The following is a 25,094-nucleotide window of genomic DNA, read 5'->3' as shown; positions in this document are numbered from 1 at the left end:
TAATGTGTGATGTGTTTGTGCGTGGGTATGTTTGATTCGTGTTCTTGAAGGTATGGTTTGGGAAAGCTAAAAATATTTGAAGATGCTAATTTATTGATATGGCTAAAGTTTTGAAGACTTGTGAAGGAATGGAAGAACATCTTATATCCTTTACTAGTTTGTTTGGTTGTATTTTGTAAGCTAACATGCTTCAATATGTTTTCCTTTTTCCTTTTTGATATATCTAGGTTATTTTGGAGCTTGATGGGGTCAAAGTTGGATCATGGATACTAATTAATCGATATTTGAGATACCAGTATTGAGCTAATTTTTAGGCTTAGTATTCTTCCTTTAAGGTTGCAAGGAGGTTTCCTAATTAAGTGTGGGGATATATTGAGGGTTAAATAAGCTTGTTTTTAGGCTAATTTTTATGAGTTGAATGGTTGATTTTGAGGGGGGTTGATTGATTGATTTTGGATGTGTTGGAAGTATTTTAGACTATGTTGGAATGGGTTGAGTAGTTTTGAGAAGTTCATGATGGTTTTTTGTTAAGATATCATATTCTGATAGGTTCTATTATGTATTTGTTTAGTTTTGATAGGGTTTTTTTGCCTTTGTTTTGGTCTTTTTTCTTTATGTTTGTGAGTTTGAGATTATGAATAAGTGAGTTGAGGAATGATTCGTGTGTTAGAAGGTTTTTGATGGTTTTAAGTGTTTTTGGTTTGAGTTATATACTTTTTATGCCTTTTGTAGTGTTCTGTATGTAGTCTGTAAGCTTTTGTTTGCTTCTATATGTGTTATGATGGATGGATGTTTATCTTAGTAATGTTTTGTAATCTTGAAAGAGGAATAATACAAGCTCAAAATCTCAAGTAAATCACTATGTATAAACTCTAGGCATCACGTGCATTCAAGGCATGTTTTATATATCCCTATGTAACCTATTTGCAAAATTTTCTTGACCCTTATGTGACTTTTCAGCAATATTTATAGATCCCTTACTATAATGTTATTTTTTAAAGTAAAGAATTTAATAGATCCCTATGTAATAGATACAAGATACTACAATATAGAATTCACCATAGAGCAACTCCCAAGGGTTCATAAAAATCTCTTAGTAGTTCTAGTGACTTCACACGTTGGAAGTTCAACATCTTAGCCCTTAGTTGGGCCAGCACCCAAATCAGACATCAGCCCTGTTAACATTTGACAACTCTTGGGCATCTAAATCCCCAATGGTTGGTGGATCATAGATCTTATTGCCAGTCCAACTTTGCTTCACATCCTATTGAGTACCCCATTTGCTTGAGCTTGAAGCCTTGTGTGAAGCTCTTAGGTCAACCTTGTAAAGCAAAACAAATTGATCTCATGGCCCAAATCTCTATTTGAAAATGGCAGATATGGTAGTCTATGTGCTTAGGGAGGTCTATGGGATGCTTGCCCCAAGGTTGTGTAGGCAAATCTTGAGCACAAAGAGCAAGAGAGAAGTTGGAAGGTTGTCCTCCATGGCTGTTTGAGAAAAAGCTTGGCAAGATCAGAGAGAAGACCTCCTTTCAAAAAGTAACAAATTTTTAGGTTGTCACTAACTCCTAGGAGTCCTTGGCAAGTTTACCTCTAAAATTTGACTGGGGATTGAAAACGAGCTACCATTTTTGTCCCCTTGCCTCTAGATTTGTCCAAGCCTCTCACCATACCTTGTGTGATCTTCAAGAAGCTGCCATCCCTAGTTGCAATACTTTTGTGTATTTGTAATAAAATAGGGTTTTTATTGTTCTGAAAGGGAAAAGGATCAAAGGCTGAAAAGAGGAGAAAATCTAAAAATAAGTCCGGACTAAGCATAGAAAAACTTGGAAAACACTTGCACAATGCAAGGAGTTAATGATGAAAAATACATGCTTTACATATGAATAGGAGGGACACATGGCAGGGGACTATCCCAATAGGCACCAAGTAGAAAGTAAGAAATATTAGAGGTAAAGTTTCCAGGTCATATTGAACCAACACAAGTCTCTCCATTCTAAAGAGATTCCCGCCCTAACCCTTATGGCCCTCACATATGTGTGCTTCTACACTTGCAAACCATAAAAATCACCACTTGCAAAGCAATCTTTGCCCTAGATTGAGTTTGTTTCTCAGACTACAAAACAAGTATCAAGATGGAAGGCGACACAAATTGCATGTTATTCACTCATGTTTACACATGAATATTAGGCCTTATAACTGGAGCTTAGTAATTGGAGGGCCATAGCATTGATCGAGGCAAACATCAAAGAGATGAGATAAGTGCCAATTTAGGAGGGATCAAATCAATGAGTGCACCTAGTAAACTGAAGAGAGTGCATCCCCTTTAGCTTCCATGAAATGCTTTATCCCTGTCCATGGCTTGTGCAACATCAACATGCTTTCCCATTTTCAAAGTGGCATGTTTATCTGCTTCCCCATTTTCTAAAGTTGTATCCCCTTTAGCTTCGATGACATGCTTTAGGGTCCACAGCCTATTCAACATTAGCTCAACTTGCTTTCCCATTTTCTAAGGTTCCCGTTAGCGCATGCTTGTTATTGAATGCACTTGCAAGATATAGGTGCCCCCTTAATTCTTTTGTATGCACCATCATCAAAACTAGCAATCATCCCTATCATTAGCTATTCCTTTTGGGTCTCGAATTACCACCTCTACATATGTACATCTGATCTTTTAAGCATGAAGGGCCATATTACCATATTCTCATATTACTAGAAGTGTTGGTACTATACAACATGATGGTCTCTTTTCCTCCATCTAGTCACTCTAAATCAATGTAGGTGTTGCATGTGTTTTTCTTTAATGAAGGTAAATCCCTTACTACCAAAGGGACACTAGTGACATGAAAATACCATGAAGGTGTTAAAATTGATCATAGTAAATGGAACCCTCAAGGACAAACCAAACAATGAACCTTTTATCCACATCCAATAGATTCAGCCGCCATTGGATTTCTAAAGCTCCACTCTAGTGCAACACTAGAACCTAAAGTAGCACAAAACCAAATTTGTATTTGTATATGCATTAATTTTTTGCCTTCTTCATCATCTTGCTAGGGAGGACATCATTTGACCTACCTCACTTCTAGTCTCAATGTCAAACTGACTACTAGGACAATCTGTTAACTAAAAGGGCATAGCATGGGAGATGTGATGTTATTCTACACTATCACCAACTCTAGACCCTATACTATGAAGATTGCTACAAATTGTAGAAGTCCATAACTCACATGATTGTTGCTCTTTCCATTAAATTTTTCTTTTACTTCTCCCATACTAAAACACACTTAACATTCCCTTCTCTCCCTTCTTAATTGTTAGCATTAAATAGAGATTAAAAACTTTAACTTTCTAACTTCTACTTCTATTCTACTTTAGAGAAAATGTTTCCTCTGTTGATCTCTTTACTTTAATCAATCATAGCTATCATCATATAACTATTCACATAGTGCAACATACCAGCAATCAAGAATGACTGCATACCAATAATAAGAATTCTCTACAAAAGTTATGGCTATTGCTTACTTGCACAAAAGATGGGTCTTAGTAGTACCATTGCTTATCAGTTATAGTAGTAACCTTCATTGACTGTTGTAGTATGTATCTCTTTGCCCTTCTCTAGTGTCCAAAAACTTTAATCATGATGGTCTCCATTTGTCAATGCCTTATGGCAGCAGAAAACACTGAATGCAACATAGGAAACACAGTTATGAATGAGGTGAATGCAATCGTGAATCCATGTCTAAACTATGAAGCAATTGTGAGGTCTAATTACACTACATTTTATTTTTTTAAGAAAACTTGATACAATTGGTAGTGAATGAAATAGCAAACACTAAATGCAATAGTGAATACGAAGTGGATGTAGTGGATCATTGTGATTCCAACACTACATAGTGAATGCACTTGCATTATTATACTGAGTGAGGGAAATTGTTTGTGGAAGATTAGCATGCATGTGCTATCTGTAGTAGGAAAGAATGTTGTTTGAAAATCATGGCACATTAAACCCAAAAAAGGAAAAGTAAATAACCTTGTTTATAGCTTCTCTTGAATCTAATCTTCTTGATAGAAGTTCATTAGCAACCCTCTCTGGCAGGTCAAAAATTTCACCTTGCACCTATCCATTAGGAGATCATATCAAACAAAGAATATCAGAGAACAAGGGCATTAGACAAGCAATCATCTAGCTAGTAAAGTACCCTCAAGCCAATGTGGTCCTTACCTCGCTATCAGTCAGCAAGGAAATTCTACAAACATTTAGTGCAGAAGCAGGATAAACTTGCCCTAGGTAACGGGTCACCGTGTCCACTGTAACATCAGTCGATCTTGGAAAAGTGATCCTCCTCCCATGCCAGGAATGGTATACACACCAAATGCAGTCCCAGGGACAGTTCGCTACCCTTATCCCCAAACACAAATAGTGCCGCAGTATAGTGCACCTAATCCACTATGGTCGCCACAGACGATAGTGCCTCAAATGATGGTTCAACCACAACAACAGTGGCCTCAAATAGTTCCTCCAATGGCGAATCAACAACAATGGAACCCTGCCAATTGAAATCAACAATCCCAAGTCTCAACAGGAGCTTTGAATCAGAACTAGAACAGATGACCCTCTGGATCGACCCAACCAGTTTATGCAGTAATTATAGAAGCTTCACAAAATCCTACTACAAGCACTTCAAGAGGTGAAAATCTGAAGGACTACTTATCCAATTTAGTTGCAAGTATCAAGAAAGAGCTTATGGATGTGATTACAGAGCAACTACATATGCTGAAGGTGAATATCGCTAATATATCCACCCCTACGGAAGCTGGAAGAGATGTGATGCGCTCTAATACATGGTGCAGAAAGTGTCATCAAGTGGAACATTTAGCCACTGAGTGTACCCAAAAACCAACCATTCCTAGAGCCTTCTATTCCTATTATTTGCGGAAGAACCATACAAAGGATATTTGCTCTCTGAAAGAGATGCACGAACAAAGACAAAAAGATGAAAATGCAAGATTCAACTTGTTAGAATCCAAAATGACAACACATGATATTGGACCAAAGCCTAGGGAATTTGGTCCTAATTTCGGTCCAAGGAGGTTTCACTCTCAAAGTTACAGACGCCGACAGTCTTGCGGTGGTTAGAGATCAGAAGTGGAATGTTACAGGTGTGGAGAAAAGGGTTATATCTCCCCGAATTGTTCAAACCCTAGACGATCTATGGATTATAAGCCCTTATGCAGCTGATGCAAAGGAGAAGGCCACACTATAAAGGACTGTCCAAGTCCATCCCCTGTAAAGGCCAATGGCACTGATAGCCAATAAAAGGTACAAGAGTCTGCCTCCAATTTGGTAGAGTTGGAAGTTGCCCCTGTCATGAGTGCCAAGAAGAAGAAATTAAATGTTCAAAATAAAAATAATTCTCCTACTAAGACTGGCCAACAGAGAGACAGAGCGGTACAGGATAGAACAGTGCAGTACAAAGCACTGTTGTGCTACAGAGAGTCACAGAGACATTCCTAGAAATAGGACCAGAGGTCTAGGAGATAGACGATGCAGAAGCACCTCCAAAAACACAGCAAATGCCGATGTTGCCATTGCTAGAAGAAAAAGGAAAGATGAAAATGGGTGTAGCCCCATTCTCCAACAGGCTAGAGAAGCTTGTGGATCCTATCAAAGATTATGACTTGGTCAAAGACCTAGACACTTTTAAACCTAACTTAACATTCCGGCAGTTGCTGATGTTGTCTCCTAGCTGCCGAAAGAAATTCAAAAGCATTTCAACAAGAAGACGTGGACTAATGATCGCTCCTTCAACAGTGACCAAGACTAGTAAGGCCCCGGAGCCTATAAAAGAAGTAGATGTGGCTAATGCCTTCCTAGATCCTAGAACCCCAGAATTAGTGTATGGATTGAAGGATGCTTTATTTCAGATGCATTGATTGATGGAGGCTCATTAGTAAGCATAATGACGGATGTGACAATGAAGGACTTAGGGTTGCAAGGAATTCAACCTACACAGTGGCTTATCGGATTGGCAGACCAAAGCAGAATTAAGCCATTGCGTAAAAACAACCCTTGTAGGAAGAGACTGTTGGTTGACATATTTGGTGGTCAAACCAAATTCTTATGGGACCTCATACCCTCTGCTGTTGGGAAGACCTTAACTTTTTGAAGCAAGAGCCAGGATGGATTGGTTCAAAGGAACCCTAACCCTAGGCAGAGGACCCAACAAAGTGGTACTGAAATTATATGGATCGCAAAAAGGTAATGGATCCACATCCATCGAAGTCATAAGTGACTCCTCCAATGAAGTAACAGATGGTACATTAGGAGACAAAAAGGCTGTTAAACATATCTTTCCCAAGAAAATAGAGGCATAGTCCCTAAAGCCAACTACCAAAGGAAGCAAAGTCCTTGTCCATGGGAGAATACCTCCTGCCTCAACTAGAATTGACTTCTAAAATCACCTCTAACAGTGAAACAGAAGCATGGATGTATTGTTCTCCCTGTTATATGGCAATCCCAGAGACAGTAACAGAGACAGAGCTAGGAAACAGAGGCAGTCGCGGCGACAATAACAGAGACAGAGCTAGGAGACAGAGGCAGTTGCGGCGACAATAACAGAGACAGAGCTAGCGACAAAGGCAAAAGCAGAGTCAGAAGTAGAGATAGAGACAGAAGCAGAAGCAGATGCAGAGGTAGAAGATCTGTTCTTCTCCTATAGAGCCTCTACAAAAGCAGAGACAGAGCCTCCAGAGGAAGAGGATGAAAATGAAGCAGGATATGAAAGTGCAGATGAAGAATTTTCTCTGATAGCGAATGATCTTGTTGATGGCCCTACAAAGACCTCAGAGGCTGAAGATATCAGGATGTTAGATAGAATGACCATGGTTCCATTTGGGTTGACCAATGGACCACAAAGAATGCAGAATCTACATAAGCAATGGATCAAAGGCATAAAAATTAAGTTCACCGGTGACTCTTGTCGCCCTGACCGTTCAGTCCAGAGAAAAGATGATGATGATGCCCCCTACCAAGAAAATCCAGAGCTATCAAAGCCTCAACTTCTATATGTGACCTTTCCGAACGCATCCTTTGAAGATGAATCCCTAAGTCCAGAAGAAATCACTACTCACACAGAAGCAAACAAAGCTCTGATACCCTTCCAGCAACCTCAATAGACAAATGAGTCATCTGTTCAAAAGGCAGACACTGGTTCTAGTGGAACATTAGACGAGGATACTACTTCCTTGAAAGAGTTAGACCTCTATCCAAAAGCAATCCGTGGGACATTTATCCACGAAGTGGAAGGTGAAAGACAAGTGACGTTCCTGGATACTGATGGTACCAAACGTCACCTTAAAGTGGGTCTCAATCTTCCAGAAGAAGAACTGGCGGTCCTGCGAGATCTACTAAAGGAGAACTTAAATGTTTTTGCTTGGTTATATAAAGATCTAAAGGGGATTGATCCCATAGTATGCCAACATCACATTGACCTAGAGCCAGATGCCAAACCTGTAAGACAAAGACAAAGGTATATGAATCCTAATTATTTTGTTCTGGTGAAGGCTGAATTATTGAAACTTCTTGAAGCTGAGTTCATTTATCCCATGGCTAATAGTGAATGGATTTCACCCATTGTGATAGTAACCAAGAAGAACGGGAAACTTCGAATATGTGTAGACTCTCGAAAGCTTAACTCGAAGATGAAGAAGGATCATTTCCTTATCCCTTTTACAGACCAATTGTTGGACAAAGTGGCAGGTCATGAGCTATATTCTCTTGGATGGATTCAATGGATATAACCAAGTCCAAATCGCAAAAGAGGACCAATCCAAAACAACCTTCACCACAGAATGGGGGACCTATGCTTATAGAGTGATGTCGTTTGGGCTCTGTAATGCTTATGCCACCTTCCAACAAGTAATGATGGCTACTTTCCAGAATCATCTTCATAATTTCATTGAGGTGTATCTTAATGACTTTTGTGTCTATAGTTTGATCCGTGAGCACTGGGGACACCTAGAGCAATGTTTTGACAGATGCAGAGAGTATGGGATTTCTCTCATCCCCGACAAATGTGTCTTTGGCGTCTCATCAGGCGCTCTTCTAGGCCATATTGCCTCTGCACAAGGGATTGCAACAGACCCAGCAAAGATTGAAAAGATTGCCACCTTGATAGCACCAACAAACCTCAAGCAATTGAGAGGATTTATTGGCCATGTGGGCTACTATAGAAGATTTATTGCACATTTTGCAACCAAGGCAGCCCAGCCCCTCTGCACAAGCTCCTAAGGAAAGATGCGGATTTCCTTTGGGCTGATGAAACTGTGAAGAAGCCTTTAATATTCTAAAATTGTGCCTTATCCAAGCACTTATCTTACAACCTCCTGACTGGACGAAGGAGTTTCATGTGTACATAGATGCATCAGTTGAAGGGCTAGGTGCTGTCCTATGTCAAAAGGGCCCCTCTAAATTAGATCAATCAATATATTATGCAAGCCGCAAGGTCACTAATAGGGAATGGAACTATACAGTGACAGAGCTTGAGTGCTTGGCAATGGTGTTTGCACTAGAGAAGTTTTGATACTATTTATTATCAACGCATTTCAAGTTCTACGTGGATCATGAAGCCTTGTCCTTCTTGATGAAAAAAGTAGATGTTAAAGGACGACTGATGAGATGGTTGCTCCTATTCCAAGAGTTCAATTTTGAAGTAGTCACTAAGCCTGGCCATTCCCATGTCCTAGCCGATCATCTATCAGGGATCCCTCAAACTACAGAAGAGGAACACGATGATCTCGACCTTCCTGATGCTTTTTTGTTTCTCGTTGAAACAGTTACTCTCTGGTATGCAGACATAGCCAACCTCTTGGAAATTCAACAGTATCCTCATGGCATCTCAAGCCGTGAGAAGAAGAAGCTTTTGTTAGAATCAGCCCCCTACACCTTGCTAGGCGGTGCACTGTATAAGAGAGGCAAAGATGAAGTGCTGCGAAGATGTATTGCAGGGGATGAAATCGGAAAGCATGCCATGAAGAACCATGTGGTGGACACTTTGCAAGAGAGGCGACAGCCAGGAAGGCTCTGTTAGCAGGATACTAGTGGCTGACCCTCCAAAGGATGCATATAACTACTGTAAGAGATGTAATGCTTGTCAGCGAATGGGAAAACCCACCAAAACAAGTGCCATGCCACTGCAACCTATTCTTCCCCTAAAGCCGTTCGAGAAGTGGGAGATTGATTTTGTGGGTTCCATTGATCCACCCATGAGACGGAAACATAACAGATACATCTTAGTATATACGGATTATGTCACAAAGTGGTGTAAAGATAAAGCCCCGAAGCCAGACGATAGTAACAGCGTAGCCCTGTTCATGTATGAGAATATTATCACCCATTTTGGCAGTCCCCTTGAGCTGGTAAGTGACAGAGGTACTCATTTCCTTAACAAAATCATGGAGGAGCTGATAGAGTTGTATAAGATCTGCCATCGTGAGTCCACTCCTTACTACCCCAGAGCCAACGGCCAAGTTGAAGTCACCAATCGTAGCCTCTGCTCGATCCTGACAAGAGTGATTGCCGCACATCATCGCGATTGGGACGATCGACTTACAGAGGTCCTCTAGGCATACAGAACCTTGCATAAGGCAGTTATAAGATAGACCCCTTTCGAGCTAGTGTATATGGTACAGAAGCTGTCTTCCTTGTTGAATTGGAATTGCCCTCTTTGCGAGTGGCAGTTAAAGAACGCTTGGGAGATGATGAGTCCCTGCAACGCTGCCTCCTGCACTTGGAATGTTTGGATGAGATTCGGAGTATGGCTCTACAATGCATGGAAACCACTTAAGCATGACGCAAGGCCTATCATGATAGTTTCATCAAGCATAAGGAGTTCAAAGAAGGTGATTTTATCCTAGCCTATGATTCGAGATTTGGCAAGTTTCCTTGCAAGATTCAACAACGGTGGATGGACCCATACAAGGTAGTTGCTGTCAATCCTAATGGCTCTGTTCAGGTGCAGACCGTTGATGCCTCTAATGATCTTTTCCTGATCAATGGCTATTGTATGAAGAAGTACTTCCCTTCTTGGGGATCTCGACAATCACGATCGACCTACCCTTCCCCTTTTGGGCATTGCACTATCCTTCTCTTTGTGCTTCTGATAGCCCTTATGATTCTCCTCATGAGGCGGTCTCATTCTGTTAGCCCCTCACAAATACCTCTCAATCCCACTTTGTTCTCTTCTCGTCTGATCCAACAATGGTGGCAAGGTTGGTCTTGACACATGGTATTTCTACCATTCTCTTTCTTAACGAAAAAAAAAAGAAAGGAAAAAAAATGTTATGGGAGAAAAGGAAGAAATTCCTTGTCATAATAGGCCTCGTTCAAACACCCTTGGGCAGGAAGCTAACTGTGGAAAAGGTAGTAACACCCCACAGTTCAGGATAGCTAATTCACCAGCAAAACCTTTCCAGAAGCAATTTGAAGCCACCTCCCTTGGTGCGTTGTCTCTAGAATATCAGTCCGTCTGCCCTTCTTAACAGACGACCTTTCTTACAAATCATTAAAGTACGAAACTTGTTGGCTGCCTCCCTGGGTATGCCTCGTCTTCGACATCCTGCCGACAACAATAGTCGACATGATCTTCATCACCAACCCCTTGAGTGATGTGAGCTTTCATCCTAACAGGATGGGGACGTGAGTATGGGCTACCCTCTGTATCTATCAGTGAGCGTGAGATAGAGGGCGGGGTGAGTGACCAGTCTTTCTCTTCAAATCAAATGAGAGGTGAGATGTGTGAACGGAGTGTTGCACGCATGGGTTGGGCCTCTCAATGCACAATGCACGATTTGTTCCTGTTTGCACTGCACCATAAGGCTTCCTAGCCTTCCTTCTTGCACTGTATGCCGGCACAGGGCATTGTTGCACCATCAAACACGCACAAGGCATACAACCCCTACACAACTGATAGTGAGGATTACATCAATGGGTTTCAGGAATGGGTTGTCCTCCTGGATCTTTCAACAGAGAGTGAGACAAAGGGTGGGCTGAGTGTGACAGATTTTTCTTCAATCAAGTATTGAGAGGTGAGGATTGAGGGATGTTACGACAATTGGAGTCAGCTACGTTTTTGTTTCCCTATGCACCCATGGGATGGGTCTCTGCCCTCCGCACAGGACACGTCACTCTATTCTATACACTGCACTGTAAAGCTCCTTGGCCTTCCTGCTTGCACCTATGCCAGACGGGTTGGACGCACTGATGCACCATCAATTGTGAACCCTGGCATACTCCCTCTGCACCACACCCTTGTCGATTCCGAAACCAGGTGTGAGAGGTTTCTATCAATATTAACTCAAGTGATGTAAGTTATGGGGCAAGTGACTGTTCTCTCATTCCATCTGAGTGCCAATGAGTTGAGTGACTCTCCTTCATCAACGACACCTCCCCCGATGGGCTTCATCAACCATCTACCTCCCTGGGTGTTGCTGCATGGTCCCTGCCATGCTGGCTGAATGCTGGAGCGAGCCGTGGTACCTCTTGCAGCCGACTCCAACTCTTCTGTAGCAGTGACGGTTCCTTCGACCATCCGCGAAACGGGCCATGGCGCCTATATTTTGTCACACTTATTCATCAAAGCACTTGATATTTATTTATTATTTTGTATGCGCATGGATGCACGATTTAGATATTTGTATTTGGACATTGTATTTGGGTACGCTTGACTTCTCGGGCGCCCATTAGCTTTAATTCTATTTGGCACAAAAGAAAACTCAAAAGCTAAAGCATGCTATTTTGTAAATTGGGCTATTATTTGACCTTGAAGATGATTAATATAGGAAATACATGCTTTGTGGAACTCTCACACAAGGCATGGGGGGAGATTGCACCCAATTGGTCTCTTGTTCATGTCATGCAAGCTTTCTACATTGATTTGTGTGCAAAAAGTAGAGTTCTTTTGTTCTTGGGGACCTTCTGATGCTCACTACGCGCGCTTACGGCATCTGATCTGTGCACCAGTGGTATCAGAGCAAAGCTGAGATCGAGAGCTTCCAATCGCTTACCATCTTGCACGAAGGCGGAGCTCCTGGAATGATCGAGCTCTACAGTCAGTTTCATCGTGAACGGTTGATACCATTGTGTTTCTGGCTGTTAAGAACCCCCTTCTGCACTCTCTGATCGTGAAGGACCGGCCTGAGGAGGCAGAGGACCACATGGATATCTCCTACATCAAGTCGTCTATGTACAGATAAGACTCCATAGCTTAAAACCTTCAAAGCTTTAAAAGTTTAGTAAGCTTATTAAAAAGCTTAAGGGCCCCCAATTTTTCGATTTGTGGCCGCGGCATCTTGACACCTGAATCAGCAGCGCAAAAAAACGGCCCCCCTCCTAAAATCGAAATCGTCGCCAGATCAGTTTTTCTCTGAAAGCTTAAGTCAATTAAGCTTTAAAGAAGCTTAATCACCCAAGTCCACTAAGCCTCCTTACTCCTGCAAGTTACTTAAGTCACAGAAGTCACTACTGACTTATCCAACCACTCCCATAAAGGCTGTTCACACGTAGAAGCACAGAATCACGGTATTGCTCTCTGGTAGACTCTGTTCACATTTGCAGATTTGCTGAACCAGTTTCAGCAAACACAGAAGTTTATACGCAGTTCATATGCAGTTTCTACGAAGACAACGAATACCGCAATCGCAAAAGAGAAAGACAAAATTAAATGTGTCACTAACCATTTAGTCGATCGAGCATCTTTATGGTGGACTGTGGTCCGCAAGAGCATTGATTGTCCCACTACCTGGGAGAGTTTCCAAAAGAAGTTTTTGTAGAATTTCCTTCCTCCTCAGTTCTATGAAAAAGCCATAAAGCAATGGGATCTTCTACAGCAAAGAGATCACGAACCTATTTTCCAATACACTGAATGTTTTTGGAATGCCCTACTACAACTACGCATGCTCGAAGATGTACCTGAAGCAACTCACAAACGCAAGTTTATGTCTGGTCTACTTGGACATTACTATGTTGAAGTCAATATGTTCCAGCCAACAACTCTTGAAGATGCAATTTCCTTGGCTCATGACACTGAAGACAAGATTCGCGGAAGAGACAAGCGACCACAACAATTTCCAACTAATGGTAACTATGGTTCCAAGCAATTCAATTCAAATTTTCGAAGATTCAATCAAAATCGTTTTCTTCCATCTTCATTCCGTAAGTCTTGGACACGACCACCTGCTTTGCCATCAAACACCAATCCAAACCCTAAGCCATCCTCACAGTCAAATCCCAATATTCCTAAACTTCCTGGCATTACCAATAATGTATCTAAAGCCAAACCCATAGTTTGTTACAAATGCCATCAACCTGGACATCTAGCAACCAATTGTCAATCGAAAAAGCCACCTGTGTAAGAAGTTGGAAATAGTTAAAATGTTGATAATATGCCATGTCACACTGACATTGGTATATAAAGAGAGAAGTTGTAAATTTTCAGATCTTTTTGGACAAATTAATACAATCACAGTCTTTCTCTCCCTTCTTGCTCACAGCTTCTATGGCTTCCCCTTCTTTCTTGTCTTTCTCTCTCTCAATCTAGTCTTTTTCTCTCCTCGTCACTCTTATTCTCTCTTTTCCTGCAATCTTTCTCTCTCCTCTTTCTCTCTCCCTGGTTCTCTCTCTGACAAGTGGTATCAGTCAAATCTCACTCCAAAGCAACGACGATGGGTAGCAACATTACAAAATTATGACTTTGACATCACTCATACAAGGGGCAAAGATAACATAGTGGCTGATTCTCTTTCTCATATGTGGGCCTGCAAAGTGTCAGCCATGACAGAACTACATAGTGATTGGATTGAAGAACTACAAGAGGCCTATCTCTTAGATGAGGAATTCAGCCAAATCTTTCAGAAATTACAGCAAGGCCTTATGGAAGAAAACTTGCATTACCAGCTTAAAAATGGTCTTATTTGGTGGAAGGGCAAGATTGTTATTCCCTCTACTTCTTCTTTCAAGCGGAAAATTATGGAGGAGTTTCATTTTTCACCTTTAGCTGAACACTTGGGAGTTTTCAAGACTTATGACAGGATCAGCAAGAGCTTTTATTGGAAAGGACTGTGGAAAGATGTCAAGGACTTCGTTATGAAGTGTATGCCTTGTCAGCAAAATAAGGATAACACCCATAAGCCAGGAGGTTTGTTGCAGCCATTGCCTATTCCTACGGGTAAATGGACTCATATTACTATGGACTTTATCACTGGCTTACCTACTACCAAGAAGGGCTGGAATAGTATTTATGTGGTGGTTGACAGACTCACCAAAGCAGCTCATTTTATCCCAACAAAAATTCAATTTACTGCTTCTCAAGTGGCCAACCAGTTTATGGAGCATATTTTCAGATTACATGGATTATCGCAGGTGATTGTCCATGATAGGGACTCAAAGTTTATGAGTAACTTCTGGCAAGCGGTATTTACATCTATGGGTACTAAGTTAGCTCCATCTACGGCTTATCATCCCCAAACTGATGGACAAACAGAGAGAGTTAATAAATGGTTGGAGACTTATCTTCGCCATTTTTGCTATGATGTCCAAACCTCATGGGATTCCTCGTTACACTTGGTTGAGTTTCCTTATAAAAATTCCACTCATGCGAGCATAGGAGTTTCACCCTTTGAGGCTTTGTATGGTTACAAGGTGCCCTTACCCACAGTCATTTTTAATGAAAAGATCAACACTCATGGGAAGGAAGAGTTGGAAAGAATGCAGACCCTTCTTCAGCAATGCAAGGTGAATCTAAGGAAGGCTCAAGATCAGATGAAGATGTATGCTGATGAGAAGAGGAGGCCTTTAGAGTTCTAGGAAGGAGAGTTGGTTTTGTTGAAGGTGCCCAAATCTAAGTATTCTACATTGAAAGATGGATCCAGTAATAAGCTTGCCCACAGATTTTATGGCCCTTACAGGATCCTTAAGCGGATTGGAGATTTGGCATACAGACTAGAGCTTCCCTCTTCTACAAAGATTCATAACGTCTTCCATGTTAGTCAGCTCAAGCCCTATTATGGTGATCCAGTGGATTTAGTTGATGAGCTGCCACCTATTGATGAAGATGGTCTTGTTCAGTACATCCCAGAGGCTGTTATAGGTTAGCGTAAAAAGAAGCTTCGATCATGCTCTATTGTGGAATATTTGATTAAATGGAGAGGTTTACCCTCTGAAGAGGCTTCTTGGAGACCTGATTCAATATTGGATGAGTATCCATACTTGAGGGATGCATTGGTGGCTGAAGCCTATTGCTTATGGAGCTAGTATTGATGCAGACTGGTTCAAGACAACACGTTGTTTTAGAACAGTTTTTATCGTACTTCATTTTCAGAATTGAGCTATCTACATAAGCTTAAAGTACTCTTCAAGAGTTTCATTTTGATATGTGGTACATCTCATTTGGACACTTCTATCAAAAGTTATGGCAGATTTGGTCCAGCAGGGATTGTTATTTCAGCAAGCTGTCTACTTTCTTCTGAAACTATTTGTTGAAGATTCTATGGCTCCATTTGCTTCTGAAGTTCTTCAAATCATGTATATAGTTGGGTCCTCATTCAGTTCTTCAAATTCAGCCCTTGTAATGATAATTCTTCATTCATTTCCCATTTGTAAAGTTGTAAAACAGAGTAGTACCTTGTTCTATCCATCTCTTCTTTAGTTCTTTCTAGGTTTGTTTTTTAGGACAAAAACTTTTGGGAAGGGATGGATTGTAAGAAGTTGGGAATAGTTAGAATGGTAATAATATGCCATGTCACATAGACATTGGTATATAAGGAGAGAAGTTGTAATTTTTCACTTTTTTTGGCAAATCAATACATTCTACAATCTTTCTCTCCCTTCTTGCTCTAAGCTTCCATGGCTTCTTCATCTCTCTTGTCTTTCTCTCTCCAATTCTAGTCTTTCTCTCTCCTCGTCACTCCTATTTTCTCTCTCCCTGCAGTCTTTCTCTCTCCTCTGCAATCTTTCTCTCTCCTCTTTCTCTCTCCCTAGTTCTCTCTCTGACAGAGTATAGGAGTTTCACCCTTTGAGGCTTTGTATGGTTACAAGGTGCCCTTACCCATAGTCATCTTTAATGAAAAGATCAATCCTCATGGGAAGGAAGAGTTGAAAAGAATGCAGACCCTTCTTCAGCAATGCAAGGTGAATCTAAGGAAGGTTCAAGATCAGATGAAGATGTATGCTAATGAGAAGAGGAGGCCTTTAGAGTTTCAAGAAGGAGAGCTGGTTTTGTTGAAGGTGCCCAAATCCAAGTACTCTACATTGAAAGATGGATCCAATAATAAGCTTGCCCACAGATTTTATGGCCCTTACAGGATCCTTAAGCGGATTGGAGATTTGGCATACAGACTAGAGCTTCTCTCTTCTACAAAGATTCATAACGTCTTCCATGTTAGTCAGCTCAAGTCCTATTATGGTGATCCAGTGGATATAGTTGATGAGCTGCCACCTATTGATGAAGATAGTCTTGTTCAGTACATCCCAGAGGCTGTTATAGGTCCGCGCGAAAAGAAGCTTCGATCACGTTCTATTGTGGAATATTTGATTAAATGGAGAGGTTTACCCTTTGAAGAGGCTTCTTGGAGACCTGATTCAATATTGGACTTTGAGTCCCTATCATGGACAATCACCTGCGGTAATCCATGTAATCTGAAAATATGCTCCATAAACTGGTTGGCCACTTGAGAAGCAGTAAATTGAATTTTTGTTGGGATAAAATGAGTTGCTTTGGTGAGTCTGTCAACCACCACATAAATACTATTCCACCCCTTCTTGGTAGTAGGTAAGCTAGTGATAAAGTCCATAGTAATATGAGTCCATTTACCCGTAGGAATAGGCAATGGCTGCAACAAGCCTCCTGGCTTATGGGTGCTATCCTTATTTTGCTGACAAGGCATATACTTCATAACAAAGTCCTTGACATATTTCCACAGTCTTTTCCAATAAAAGCTCTTGTTGATCCTGTCATAAGTCTTGAAAACTCCCAAGTGTCCAGCTAAAGGTGAAGAATGAAACTCCTCCATAATTTTCCGCTTGAAAGAAGAAGTAGAGGGAATAACAATCTTGCCCTTCCACCAAATAAGACCATTTTTAAGCTGGTAATGCGAGTTTTCTTCCATAAGGCCTTACTGTAATTTCTGAAAGATTTGGCTGAATTCCTCATCTAAGAGATAGGCCTCTTGTAGCTCTTCAATCCAATCACTATGTAGTTCTGTCATGGCTGACACTTTGCAGGCCCACATACGAGAAAGAGAATCAGCCACTATGTTATCTTTGCCCCTTGTATGAGTGATGTCAAAGTCATAATTTTGTAATGTTGCTACCCATCATCGTTGCTTTGGAGTGAGATTTGACTGAGTAAGAAAATACTTGAGTACCCGATGATCACTATGTACTCTGAATCGGCTGTCATATAAGTAATGGTGCCATTTCTTGATTGCATGCAGGATAGCCAACATTTCCTAGTCATAAACATTCATGGCCATCTCCTTATCTGTAAGCTTACGGCTTTCAAATGTAATTACTCCATGCCCCTGAAGCAAAACAGCCCCAATGCCACGGCCACTAGCATCACACTGTATAGTAAACTCTTTGGAGAAATCCGAGCATACTAGGATAGGAGCAGAAGTAAGTAATTCCTTTAACTTGTTGAAGCTGCTATCTGCAAGAGCATCCCAAAAGAAAGCCTCTTTCTTCAACTTGTCAGTCAAAGGAGCTGCAATTGCCGCATAATGCTTAATAAAACGGCGATAGAATGAAGATAGACCAAGAAATCCTCTAAGAGAGGTAGTAGTAGTAGGCGTTGACCAATCTCTTATGCATTGCACCTTCTTGGGATCAGCATGTATTCCTTTTTCACTGACTATATGTCCCAAGTATTCCACTTCAGTCTGCATAAAAGAACACTTCTTCTCCTTAGCAAAAAGCCTATGATGTCTCAACACATCAAAAACCTTCCTCATATGTGACAAATGATCATGTAAAGTCTTGCTATAGATCAAAATGTCGTCAAAGAACACCAAGACAAACTGAAAGAGGAAAGGTTGCAGAATCTTATTCATCAGGCTTTGAAAGGTAGCTGGAGCGTTTGTAAGCCCGAATGGCCAAAAAGAGGAGAGAGAAGACTGCAGAGGAGAGAGAAAGATTGCAAGAAGAGAGAGAATAAGAGTGATGAGGAGAGAGAAAGACTAGATTTGGAGAGAGAAAGATAGGAAAGATGAGGAAGCCATAGAAGCTGTGAGCAAGAAGGAAGAGAAAGATTGTAATTGTATTGATATGTCAAAAAGATATGAAAAATTACAACTTCTCTCCTTATATACCAATGTCAGTATGACATGGCATATTATCAACATTTTTAACTATTCCCAACTTCTTACGATCCATCCCTTCCCAAAAGTTTTTGTCCTAAAAAACAAACCTAGAAACAAGCTAGAGAGGAGATGGATAGAACAGAGTACTACTCTGTACAGCAATACAAGGGGTAAAGGAAAATATTACCTAATACTCAATAGTAGTACTAATCTATACAGGAGGTCAAAATCAGCCTGTAGCCTCCCGGATCAAAAGGAAAAGTTGTATCTTTGCCATGCATTGGATCAACTTTCATAAGATCGAAATCAAATACTGCTGGAAATATGCTCATCATGATGGTACTCACTAACGAAGTCTCCATTGCATGATGGTCCTCCAAATCCACATGTTGTCCATAATCTGCCTTCTTGAACTGAACTTCTTGTTGTTGAACTTCTTGTTGTGGACTCATACCAAAATGGTCTTCAACAAGATGTTCTCCATCATTTGCATCATAATATTCAAATAACAAGATTATTTTGGCATACTTTGCCCTACATGTGGCTTGGTGATTACAAGATAGTGGCTTAGCACAACGATAACATAAGCCCGCAGCATGCAGTTCCCGTATTGTATCACTAGTAAGGTGTCTAGCACGTTTAGCCTTAGATAGCAATTTACACACCTGTTCATCACCATTAGTCAGCTCTATGATAGTTTTGACATGCTGCTCATAGTCATCTTACTGTTCATGCATAACATATGGATGTCCATGCTTGTCATGTACAACAGATGGCTGTTCATACTCATGACCATATTGCTCATGCTGTCCATACTGCATATGGTGATAATAGCCCTGTTGCACATCAGAGGGACAGTTTGGTTGAGCATATGCATTTGCTTCCACTGATGTTTGCTGCTCACATTCATAAGCATGCTGCCTTTGATCATTAGTCCCACAGCATTGGTCATAATCACTTGCTTGCTGTTGATCAAAGCTAGAAGTGTACTGATAAGCATAACCATTTCTGTCACATCCATAAGAACTGGGCTGGTCAACCAAGAGAGCTTCACAAGTATAATCATAACTATTTTGCTGAAGAGATGGATTCTCATAAGCATAAGCATGTTGACCATAATAACCATTCTGCTGCCAAAGTTCAATGGGATGATACTCTGCATTATGATATGGTACATCATATTTATAAGCATTAACATGCTGTCCCAAAATTGGCTGATCAGGATTTCCAAGTACAGAACCTCCAAATTGAGACTGAAATCTTCCAACAGGTGGCTGAGAATTACCATGTAATCTTCTTGTTGGTAAAGTACCCCTGGAATTCTGAGTATGCAGTCCAAAAGCTTGATTATTAGCTCCATTCAAACTGCCCAAATAGTCATCATGCCTTTATGAAGCTTCTCCTACTTCATACTGACCATTTGGAATGCCTCTTCTTCCAATGATCCCATCTCCATGACCATTTTGGTTGGATGGCTGAAGTGGGACTGAAGGGTCACTGTTTGAACAAGCCTTCTCATTAACTTCTTTTGATGCCACTTGCAATTGTATGAGTTTAGAGATTTGTGCCATGAGTTGGTCGTTGGATATCACCAACTTATCAATAGAAGCCTTGGTCTGATGAGTAGATTGAGCCATGTGCTCCATTATTGACAAGATGGCCTCATGTCGCTCTCTATGTCTTAGTTCATGGGCACATAAAGTATCAGTGAGTATACTGATTTCTCCTTGTTGTTGAAGCTCTTCAGGGTTCTCTTGAAGTGTGCTATCCATCATGGAATCCCTGATTTGCTGTGCAAAATCCTCCTAGACCTTATTTTTGCCTTTATGTCCTGCCATACTAGTGCAATCCTGCACCCTGTCTAAACCTGTAAGTGCCCTGTTTTGACCCTGTTCCAAGTGTTTTGAGTACTTCTTATCCAACTTGAGTCGATACCCAATGCCTATACACTCAAATGAGTAAGAAACAACGTTCCATGAATATGGCATTACAAGATTGCATCCCCAAAGCCTATATATCCTCAGATGGTGGTTGGTTCATGGATGTTTTCCACAAGAGAGCTAAAACATGTTGATCAGAATTCTACAAGTTCTACAGGTTCGGCGATCTGAAGGTTGAAGAAATTATGTCAGAACTACAAAAGGTCTCAGCAGAGATTGAAAGCACAAAGGGGGTGCTTCTCTCTGTCACTAATTTGAAGCAAGCAGCAATAAAAGAAAGGCAAGAGGCTAATAATGCTCTGGATGTTGTCTCCAAGAAAATTCAAGAACCTACTGAAGAACAAGACTCTGTTAATGAGGCTTTGGTTGCTGCTCAAGCTGCACTTGTAGAGACAGAAGAGCAGATTGAACTTTTAAAGTCAGATCATAGTCTGCAGTAATCAAGCTAAAGGAAGAGTATTCTGATGTACAAGAAGCTGAGAGATAGGCAGTGTTGGCTAAAAGTGAGACACAAAAGAACATTGCTAGCTTGAAAGTGGAGTTGGACCATGTGAGGTCTACTGAGTTGGCATCTGTTACAGCTCTTAGCAAAGTGTTGAAAGAGTTAGACGAGTTGAAAGTTAAGCAGACAAATGCTGCAAAAAATGAGTTCTCTTTAGGATGTTTGTTGCCACACTTAAAACTCCGAGCTCTGCGTATCAGAAACCGAATGACAGAGGGTGAGTTGGCAGAGCAAGCTTTCTGAGATAGGAAAGCCAGCTCTCTCTGGATAGGCCTGTGGTACAATGCAGTCAGAGAAAGGGAGATACGGCGTAGAGAGTAGAAGAAAAGAAGAGAAAGGAGAGTTCCTGGTCTTCATAGAAAGGAGAGTTCCTAGTCTTCATTGCAGACTTCTGAAGGCATGATCACTCGTCGCCGGAAGCCTCCATTGGACATGCCGACTCTAGCAAGTCCACAACCACTGGCCACTTGATCTACAAACTTGGAGGTATTGACAAGCGTGTGATTGAAAGGTTTGAAAAGGAGGCTGCTGAAATGAACAAGCAATCCTTACAGTATGCTTGGGTGCTCGATAAGCTCAAGGCTGAGCGAGAACGTGGTATTCTGGATTGGTACAAGGGTTCAACCCTTCTGGAAGCTCTGGACATGGTTCAGGAGTCAAAAAGGCCATCTGACAAACCCTTGCGCTTGCCTCTTCAGGATGTGTACAAGATTGGTGGCATTGGAACTGTGGGTCATGTGGAGACTAGAGTGTTGAAGCCTGGTATGGTTGTTACCTTTTCCCCAACTGGCCTGACGACTGAGGTCTCAATGGAGTCTTCAGGGTGTAGGAGGCAGGGATCTATCAATTGCTCTTGTCAGAAAGGACGGATGGTAACCAAGGGGGAGAATGGTAGCCTTGAAGTAGCTTGCCGAACAGATGGCCGTACCCTGGCAGATTACAACAGTGCCACAGCGGCACAAGATAGCCACCCTAGAGGTGGGGATGACCCCGCCACCTTCCACAAAATTGCAAGAGAGCCTCTTCAACCAGCTCACTAGTGACTCTAGACTGGAATTCTTCAGAGGAAGAAACCTCTAAAAAATTTAGAGGCAGAAATGGTTACAGACATAGAGAGGTTGAGGAGAAGAATGTGAAGGCAGTCTCTTCTAAGGATTCGGAGGAAGAAAACTCTGACAAATTGAAGGTGGACTCCACTGAGGATTGGGAGAAAAAGATAGTCTCTTCTGATAAATTGGATGAGAAGGTGAATTCTTCTGATGATGACTTGATAGAGACAAAAGAGGAGAATCAAAGACCATTATTGCAGAGTAAGAAGGTGAAGGCAGGTGCCGGAGGGTCTTCTGACTGAGAAGCCATGGCTGCAATTGCAGCTCCTGCAAATCGTGACAATGGTGAGGTTTCCAACCTTGATGAAGAGAAAATTGTGGTCGAGAATCAAACACCCATGCTGTCTACAACGTCCAGCCTCAGATTCGTCTTGTGCAAGCTCATCTTTCTTCTCGAGATGTTACGTCCTCCCCATTCACCTGGCCTGGCCAACCTAATGCGAGACTTGGTCTCCGCCAAGGAAAGCATTCTAGAGGGACGATCGAGCGTCCTTATGGATAGCATGTGGATTTGGAGGACCATCATGCAATGGAGACTTCGTTAGTGAGTACCATCATGATGATCATGTTTCCAGTAGTATTTGATTTCGATCTTATGAAAGTTGATCCTATGCATGGCAAAGATACAACTTTTCCTTTTGATCTGGGAGGCTATAGGCTGATTTTGACCTCCTGTATAGATTAGTACTACTATTGAGTATTAGGTAATCTTTTCCTTTACCCCTTGTAATGCTGTACAGAGTAGTACTCTGTTCTATCCATCTCCTCTCTAGCTTGTTTCTAGGTTTATTTTTTAGGACAAAAACTTTTGGGAAGGGATGGATTGTAAGAAGTTGAAAATAGTTAAAATGTTGATAATATGCCATGTCACACTGACATTGGTATATAAGGAGAGAAGTTGTAATTTTTCAGATCTTTTTGGACAAATTAATACAATCACAGTCTTTCTCTCCCTTCTTGCTCACAGCTTCTATGGCTTCCCCTTCTTTCTTGTCTTTTTCTCTCTCAATCTAGTCTTTCTCTCTCCTCGTCACTCTTATTCTCTCTCTTCCTGCAATCTTTCTCTCTCCTCTTTCTCTCTCCCTGGTTCTCTCTATGACAACTTGTCCATATCAATTATCTTGGAGCAATGGAAGAAGAAGAACGTGAGGAAATGCCTGACTTTACGGAAGATGACGGCGACATTGGTACTACTTTCGATACTTTGCTAAGTATGCCAACTCCACATTCTTTGTTAACAATGAAATGTTTTGTGCATGGTAAAGAAAAGACTATTTTACATGATGATGGTAGCACACATGATTTTATTTCTGCAAAGTTAGTGAAAGAATTGAATTTACAAACTGTTTCTACAAATTATCGCATTAAAGCTGCATTCCTAGGCATAAGATATAATGGGACACAAGAGGTGCATAATTTAGAAATTAAAATTGGTGAATACACTGAACGAAGAAATTTCCTAGTTGTACCTTTGCAGTCTAGTGATATTATCTTAGGAATGCTTTGGCGTCATCAGTATAATCCTAACATAGATTATTCTATACATTCAATTAAAATTTATTTTCAAGGAAAACAAATCACATTGCATGGTATGCACGCTTCTAATAATTTTCCACTGCTTACTCATACTCAGGCTAAACGTGCATTATGTAAAAGTAGCAAATCTTATTTAATATGGGTGAATGAACTTCAAGCTAAAGAAAAACAAATGCATCCTAGGTATACACAATTTCTTGCTCAATTTCAAGATTGTTTTGTTGATGATTTACCACCTGGACTACCACCATCACAACCTGAAGATCACAAAATAGATTTAATTCCTGGAACACAACCACCCTGTAAAGCACCATATAGACATAACCAAATTGAACAGAAAGAAATTCAAAATCAAATAGAAGAATTGCTAAACAGAGGATTAATAAGACCTAGTAGTTCTCCATTCGGTGCACATGTTTTATTAGTAAAGAAGAATAATAATACTTATTGCATGTGCATTGATTATCATGCCCTGAATAAAATTACTGTTAAGAATAGATATTCGATTCCTAGGGTAGATGATCTTATGGATAAACTACAAGGATCTGCCATATTTAGTAAGATAGATCTTAAATCTGGTTATCATCAAGTAAGATTGGATAAATCTGATATATTCAAAACTGTATTTAGAACACAATTTGGACACTATGAATTTCTAGTGATGCCTTTTGTTCTAACTAATGCACGAGCTACATTTAGTCGCATGATGAATCACATATTTCTGAAATATTAGCATTGTGTTATAGTATTCTTTGATGATATATTAGTATTCAGTAAAAATGAGAATGAGCATTATGAACATTTACCTTTAGTTTTCAAGTTGTTACAAGACAATCAATTGTATGCTAATCCAGAAAAGAGTGAATTCTTCCAAACAGAAATTGAATATCTAGGACATATTGTTTCATCAGAAGGTATTAAGGTTGACCCTAAAAAGATAGAAGCAATTTTAAATTGGCCCATACCCAAAAATGTGCATGAGTTACGTTCTTTTCTAGGTCTTGTTAGTTTTTACAGAAAGTTTGTGCGGAATTTTTCATTACTTGCCTTACCTTTAACTAAACTTTTAAAGAAAGATATTGTTTATAACTGGTCTGACAATCAACAAAAATCTTTTGATTTATTGAAACATGCATTAACCCATGCTCCTGTATTACATCTACCTGATTTCAATAGACCATTCTTTTTAGTAGTTACTGACGCTAGTGGATCTGGAATAGGAGCCGTCCTTATGCAAGATAATCATCCCATAGCCTACTCTAGCTGTAAACTGAAACCATCTGAACTTAAATATTCTACGTATGATAAAGAATTACTAGTTGTAGTACAAGCTTTACGTCAATGGAAATATTATTTAATGGGTTCTGAATTTATGATCAAAACTGACCAACAAAGCATTAGACATCTCCTTAGTCAACCCCAAATATCTAATCGACACATTAAATGGGCCGCTTTCATTCAAAGTTTTCATCCCCTTATACAATATCAACTAGGAAAAGAGAATGTTGTAGGCGACTCTTTGAGTAGAAGACAGACAATTCATAATATTTATGTGATATAATTTGATTCCCTTATCTCTATGAAAGATACTTATCATCAGGATCTTACTTTTCAACTTGATTGAAATAAATTAGTTGCAAATAATTGGATTCC

This window comes from Lygodium microphyllum, chromosome 17 (genome assembly GCF_053477565.2).
Source record: "Lygodium microphyllum isolate KBCC chromosome 17, Lygodium_microphyllum_v1.1.10, whole genome shotgun sequence".
Classification (NCBI taxonomy): domain Eukaryota; kingdom Viridiplantae; phylum Streptophyta; class Polypodiopsida; order Schizaeales; family Lygodiaceae; genus Lygodium; species Lygodium microphyllum.
This window is presented reverse-complemented; position numbering follows the sequence as displayed.